The sequence below is a fragment of the Marmota marmota genome, unplaced genomic scaffold (assembly GCF_001458135.2).
Source record: "Marmota marmota marmota unplaced genomic scaffold, marMar, whole genome shotgun sequence".
Taxonomy (NCBI): Eukaryota; Metazoa; Chordata; class Mammalia; order Rodentia; family Sciuridae; genus Marmota; species Marmota marmota.
In genome coordinates this window covers 12,781,508-12,788,428 of record NW_026000068.1, presented here as the reverse complement: position 1 = coordinate 12,788,428, position 6,921 = coordinate 12,781,508, and the positions used below count along the sequence as shown (strand labels likewise).

Here is a 6,921-nt window from a genome sequence, read left to right as displayed (position 1 = left end):
CACTAGTATGGCAATATGTAAATCAATGGATGTGTAATTGATGTGATTCTGCAATCTGTATATGGGCTAAAAATGGGAGTTCATAACCCACTTGAAGCAAAGTGTGAAAGATGATATATCAAGAACTATGTAATGTTTTGAACAACCAACAATAAAAAAAATAATAATAATCCCTAAAAAAAAAAAAAAAAAGACTGACTTTATGATATTTGCCAGCAAAAGGTTGGATCTGAAGACTATAATGCTAAGTGAAATAAGACAATCCCAAAAAAGTAAAGGTCAAATGTTCTTTCTGATATACGGATGCTAACACACAACTAAGGGGTTTGCAGGGGAAGAATAGAAGTTGAGTGGATTAGACAAAGGGGGATGAAGGGAAGGGAGGGGGGATAGGAATAGGAAAACCAGTGGAATGAATCAGAAACAATTTCCCTATGTACATCTATGAATACACCATAGTGAATCTCCATGTTTGTATACGTATGTCAAAATATACTCCACTGTCATGTATATCTAAAAAGAATAAAATTTAAAAAAAATAAGTGGGGGAGGGGATTGCTGAACACCATCCCTGTCCCATTTGTATCACACAAAGAATTCAGTGTGACACCAAGAGGAAAGATATACCAATAGAACAGAACTGAGACCCAGAGATAACCATCTGTAAATGGTTGAGGTGAAATGGCGTTGGAGAAGATAATGCTAAGTTAAGTTAGCCAATCCCATAAAAACAAATGCCAAATGTTTTCTCTGATATAAGAGGTGTTCTCATAGTGGGGTAGGGAGGGAGAGCATGGGAGGAATAGAGGAATTCTAGGTAGGAAAGAGGGGTGGGAGGGAAAGGGAGGGGGAAGGGGAATAGCAAGGATGGGGGAATGTGATGGTCATCATTACACAAAATACATGTATGAAGATTTGAACTTAGTGTCAACATACCTTATATACAAGGAGATATGAAAAATTGTGATATATATGTTTATTAAGTATTGTAATGCAAAAAAACAAGAGTACATGTATAATGCCATAATTTGGCGTGAACAAACTTTATATGCAGAGTTATGAAAAATTGTGCTGCATATGGGTAATAATGAGTGTAATGCATTCCACTATTGTCATGTATTTTAAAAATAAAGGAGAATAAAAAAAAAAGAAAGAAAAATGTACAACCACAAATCAGTAGAGAAGAGAAGATCTAATCAGCAGTGCTTGGAAAAGTACATATTGAGTTGAGAAGAAGATCATATTCTCATCTTACTCAAAAATAAAACAAACTCAAAGTAAATGCAAAAGAAAACTGAAGTAAATATTTTCCAAGTGTCTAGAAGACAGAAGTTTTTATTAACATAAAATTAAGGGGGAAAAGTTTGAAGAAAATGATCAAGGGGATCAACTACATAAAATTTTGAATTTCCAAATGTCACAAACCAGCAACAAATACAAGTGAAATCAAGTAATTCATTAAGGAGGACAAAATAAGGAACAAACGTCTTTACTGTCAAAGAACTCATGGGATTGAGTCAAAACCACTAAGACTGAGATATCAGTGAGGACCAGACAACAATGGGCACATCCCTAAAGAAGAGCACAAGGATGGAATTGGAATCTGAACACATGCTTGGTGAAACACTAATGAAGAGGTCAACAAGGCGATATGGTAACACAGCTTACCCATTTACAAGGTTCGTGTTTTAATGGGAATACCCCTTGCACTGGAGGAAGGATTAACGGATGCCAGGACTTTAGTGTAATCTGGCACTAGGCACATCAAAAGCCTTGCTGTAGCTTAAGCACTTTCATCCAGAAATTCCATTCCCCATCAAGTTAATAAGGGCAGTGCTCTACTTTCTCACCTAAGGTTTTCTTGAACTTGTCTTTGAAAGCAACACACATGCAAGTCAAGCAGTTGAGCATGCCTGAGGGAGCAGGAATGGCTACATAATCTGTGGACCCTTGTGTGAAAAAAAAACGTGGGACTCCTGTTAAAAGGATTAAGGGTTTCAAGGCAGCAGCAGGGCATTAAAACAAGCACGGGGGACCTTCTGAACACAGGGTAGACACCCAGAAGCACCTCTGCTGGGCAGTATTCTGTATCCAGATTGCTGTTGGAGTCCAGAGTCCATTGTTACTCCCGTCCATGCAACCGCTGCCCTCCTGTTCCTGTGTGATGAATGGGAGTGTGTGAATCCAGCAGGCTAAGAGGGTTGCTAAGGGGAAGAGTCCATCGCACTGGGGGAAAGGGAAAGCTGATCCCAGAGATTCTGTCCCAAGTGGACACTGGCACCAGGGCCTGGGCATTTGATAGAGCAGCTCCGTACACTTTCATCTCTGCATGGAACTTAGTCAGCATCTGAATCAGGAGCCCTGATTCCTACCCCACTTTACCTCCCATCCCACCAGCCTCCTCCCCAGGCTGCAACACATGGTGGACAGCTGACCTCACAGGCTTGTGCTCATGCCCAGCGCAGCCCTCTCCTGCCTCCGAGTGGAAAGGGAGACAGACTAGCAGAGAGAGGACTCTTTCCTGAAGCCCGATTTCTTGCAGTCTCTAAAATCAAGAAGAACCATTTGAAGTGACTGATCGAGTTGGCTTCACCCCTCAGAGATCTTGTTTATTTGTTCCTGAATAAATCCACCGTATGGGTGGTTTAGAAATAGCAATATCTGGTGGAGAAAGTGTGCATTGAAAGTTGATATTCACTTATTTTAATGAGTTAAAGACATATGAAAAATAGAAAGAGGGAATTAATAACTAGTTCTGAATAACTATCCACTGAAAATAAGAAAACTATAAATACGCTTCATATCACTCAGAAATCACTTCAACCATGACTGTCTCTCAGGTATTTTGACAGTAAGACTTAGCCCAGTTTGGGCAAGACAGATGAAGCATTCTGATTTAGCCTACTGCCTGCTGCAGAGACAAAGAGCCCTTAATCTTACAGATGACAGTGCTGCACTTTTATCTCAACACTGTACTTGAACAAATGAGCTATCTAATATATCCCATTTTTTCTTTTGGGATGCAAGAGGCTAGGACTGAGATCTCCCCTAAACTCTGGCTAAAGTCAACTCCTACTGAGCATGCTCTCAATCTTATTCCACCAAACCCTCACAGCCATCCATGAGATAGGACTGAGTTACATCCTCCTTGTTCTCACTGGAAACCTAACGTGTGGATTGGGTAGCCTTCCAGAACACTGCAAACAAAACTACCAAGTACCTGGACCCTTCGCCACCACCTTTCTCCTCCTTTTGGATCTTACTACAGTCTCCATGAAGAGTCCAGATGCTGCAAAGAGTGCTCTGAGGTTTGACTCCTTTGTCACTTACCACCTGGTTGACCTTGGGAAGAAATTTTCCCCCTCAATGTCCCTATTTATAAAATGCAGTCCCAGAGCAGTTGATAGGTTTGTGAATTAACACATAAAACCACTCAGTTTGATTTTTAGCCCATACTATATGCTCAGTAAATGTTACCTAGTAATACTTTCCAAGAGTATGGATTAATCCACTTGTATTATACTTCAAAATTGACTTCCTAGCTCATCACTTTAACCCAAACAACTGATTCTGGGTTAATAATCAGATGAATGAATTTCGACCAGGTCTTTCATTCTAGGTGGTTCTTATCCCAATATGATCTGATCTGCCTTAAATTCCCCAAACTCACCACATGCAGCTCTGCTTCGTACCCCTATTCTAACACTTCTCCCTTCTCCTAAATCCAACTCTAATTCATTTCAACTCCACAACTTTCTCCAGATCTCAGAGACCCTTCCCCACTTGGAATGCTGGTACCCATTTAGAGTCATTTGGCACTTAAACTATAGTAACAACCACAACTGACATTTATGGCCCTCTTGAGAACATACCAATTTGTTTTTATGTATAATTTCTCACTGCTTTGGCATTCCTATCTTCTTACAAGCCCGGGATCACAGGCTTACCACACTGCAGTTAGCAAAAAGACCGTGCTGTGGAGCCCCGGGAGACTGTTTATTGCCGATGGTGACCATGCTCTAGATATTAGGAGATGCAAACAAGAAAAGCACAGTAAACCTCTTTTCATACACAAGCATAGTGGTAAAGACTGACCAGACTTCTGTATCACCATACACAGATACACAAATAAGCACAGTAAAGAAACTGAGGTTAGCAATGAAGTAAACACAAAAAAATGAGGAGAGAAAGAGTATTTCCATTGCAATCAAGAACATTTGCAAGATGCAAAGAAGAGAGTTGGTTCTGGCATTTTTATTAGCAATGGATGAAATATAGTGTCACTAGTACAGGTGATTATGGGAAAGGCCAGGTTACATTTCTTAAAACCTGAATTTGAGAACATTTCTGAAGCTATCTGTATGTCTACATTTTGAACCCATCTTCTTTGTGGCATTTACCTCTTGAGGTCCCTGGGGCCCGTCTTTCCCAATCCATACCATCCACCCTCCTCCCTAGCATGATCTGGGGATAACAACTCATGTTCCCGCTCCTACCCAGGAATTATATGCATCAGGAATTCAGACTGTGTGGTGAGTGGCTAATGGGTGCTTCTAGCTTTCATACAAAATACACCTTACTCACCACCCAGAAAAGAGTAGAAACACCGTTTCAAAGAGTAGTTAAATTTATTGGCCTAGACCGCCCAAGATCAGAACAGATACACTTTTAACCTTTTCAACTGTTTACTTTCCAAATGCCTTACCAAATTCTTGACCTCTTTGACCTACCATATGTCCTCCCTCCACATACTATCAAAAGCTTGGACAACCAAGACATTAAACCTTCTGTTTGGCCTTCTCAGCCTCATTCAAAAGAAAAATATTTTACTTTTCATTGCATGGTGTAGAGGTGTGGAAGCAAAGGCCTCAAACACGCCCTAATTAGTATCACCCTCATCGACTCCAGGTCTACTAGCCCATCAATAAATAAATATTCAGTGTGCAATGTACATAGAACATTCTGTGCAGTTGAGAAAGTAATTTAGCCTAGGGGAAGATATGAGTAAGCTGAATCTTTTTATATTGAACTATAAGAATTCTCCATTTTTTTTTTTTTTTTAGGTCAGAAAGGGTCCAGATCAACAATGTCACATGGCTCAATCTAATTGTCAAAATTTTGGAGGGTTACGCTCTATGGCCAGTGTTCAGTATGAAAATAACTAAGCTTCACTGGACAGTGTCCAACATCTAGTCATATATACTAAATTCTCAGTAGTACATAGTGTCATGGTGAGTTACCAGTGACCATACTCAGAAAAATAGCAAAGTCAGCATAAAGAGAAAATTCACCAACTTTTAAGAAAAGGGATGGCAAATATTTGTCATCCTGATTAAACACGAACAACAGCAACAAAACCTGTACATTTTTATGTCCATCTCTTTCTTACATTATTGAACTTTTATGCCAAACTCATGGGAAAATGAGTTCACTAACATCAAACCTAAATCCTTACACCAGAAAACTTACTGAGAATCCCACACTGAGTAGAGAAAGATCAAGGCCTGCTTATTTCTAAAGAGGCAAATGGTAGAAGAATCTGAACAAAGCAAGAGAGAGGAGGGAATGCCCACCAGCTGTACCAGAGCAGCTCCTCGGGGCCTTCAGTGGGTCAGTCCTCCTGTTAAAGACTCGAATGCTTTCTGAGTTCTGTTACTCTGTAAGGACAATGGCTTTCCTGTCTCTCCTTAAATGCTTCCCAGTATTCAACCAAATGCAGCTCATACGGGCTCACATTCCTCTTGTGTTTGAACATGCATACCTTATCCCGGAATCTGTCCTTCATCAGCACCCTTTTTATTTTTCATTTTCAAATGCAAACAAAATTTTAGCTGAAAGATAAATTCTGAGTAAGCATAAAATCAGATGGAAACTTCTCCAAATAATGGAAATCTCTCACTAATAAAATATCTTTTCACTCTACAAGCTTGTCAAGTGGAAATTTCAGTTTTTCCATCTATACAGAAAAAAAAAAAAAAAAACAAAGACCTAAGAGCCTGGACTAGATGTATAGACAAGAATCCTCCTCTCTGATGATAGAGATCTTCAAATCAAATTTCTATAAAATACACACAGGTGTAAAGGACAGAACACTCCTATGAAGCTTTCTGGGGTACTCACACTTTAAGTGGGAGCCTTAAATGGCTTACTCTTTTGGATGGTAAGCATTCTAAACATAGCAGGAGAGAACATCTGTGGGCGTGTCAGACAGTGTACTTGACACAGTATGCCTAATCTCAATTAATCATCACAACAAACTTAGGAACTAAGGTTATTTTCCCCATTTTCAAGGTAAGAGGATTAGAACCAGAAGTTTAATTTGCCCAGGGTCACCAGTCAAATGCATTCCTGGTTCCATTACGCTATGCCACCATAAATTAAATGAGTGGGGATCAAGTTTAGGGGTGGAGAATATTAAATTGGGGCAGAAGATGGGCAGGCAGAAGACCTAAATTACAGTTTTAGATTTTTCTCCCTAGAAGATTTAAGTTCTCTGAGCTCCAATTTCCTCCAAGGATGGACACGGTAGATATTGGTTGTGCGTTTGTTCATCCAAAGATGCCTTCAGCGTGACAATCTTCATGGTGACCCTCCTACCACAGTAGCTCTTAAAAATAAAAATTGTTTCCAATTTGTAAGGTGAAATTTCTGCATTAATACCTAGCCCCATGATCTGTAAAATTCTCTAGTCTTAACGGAGAGCTGCCATAATTGGCTACTATTTATGGGCAAAAGATTTCTGTAATCATTGCTGTCTGGAGAGAGGCTGAGTCCCCAGAAAATTAGATTTGCAGTTTTGAAATAGCAAGGGAATAACAAGGCAAGCTGTGGTCCTTGGGATCTAAAATTCATTATACACACAATTAAAAATCTGCCATTCTTATGGAGAATTTTTCTTGCTATAAAGACAGAAGGAGAAAA

General features: G+C 39.7%; 1 protein-coding gene across 1 annotated transcript in view; it reads right to left on the bottom strand.

Moving 5' to 3' along the window:
* Positions 1 to 6,921, bottom strand: part of Fbxl7 (F-box and leucine rich repeat protein 7) — a 372,986-nt gene that overhangs the window by 284,863 nt on the left and 81,202 nt on the right. The gene's annotated exons all lie outside the window — the stretch shown is intronic.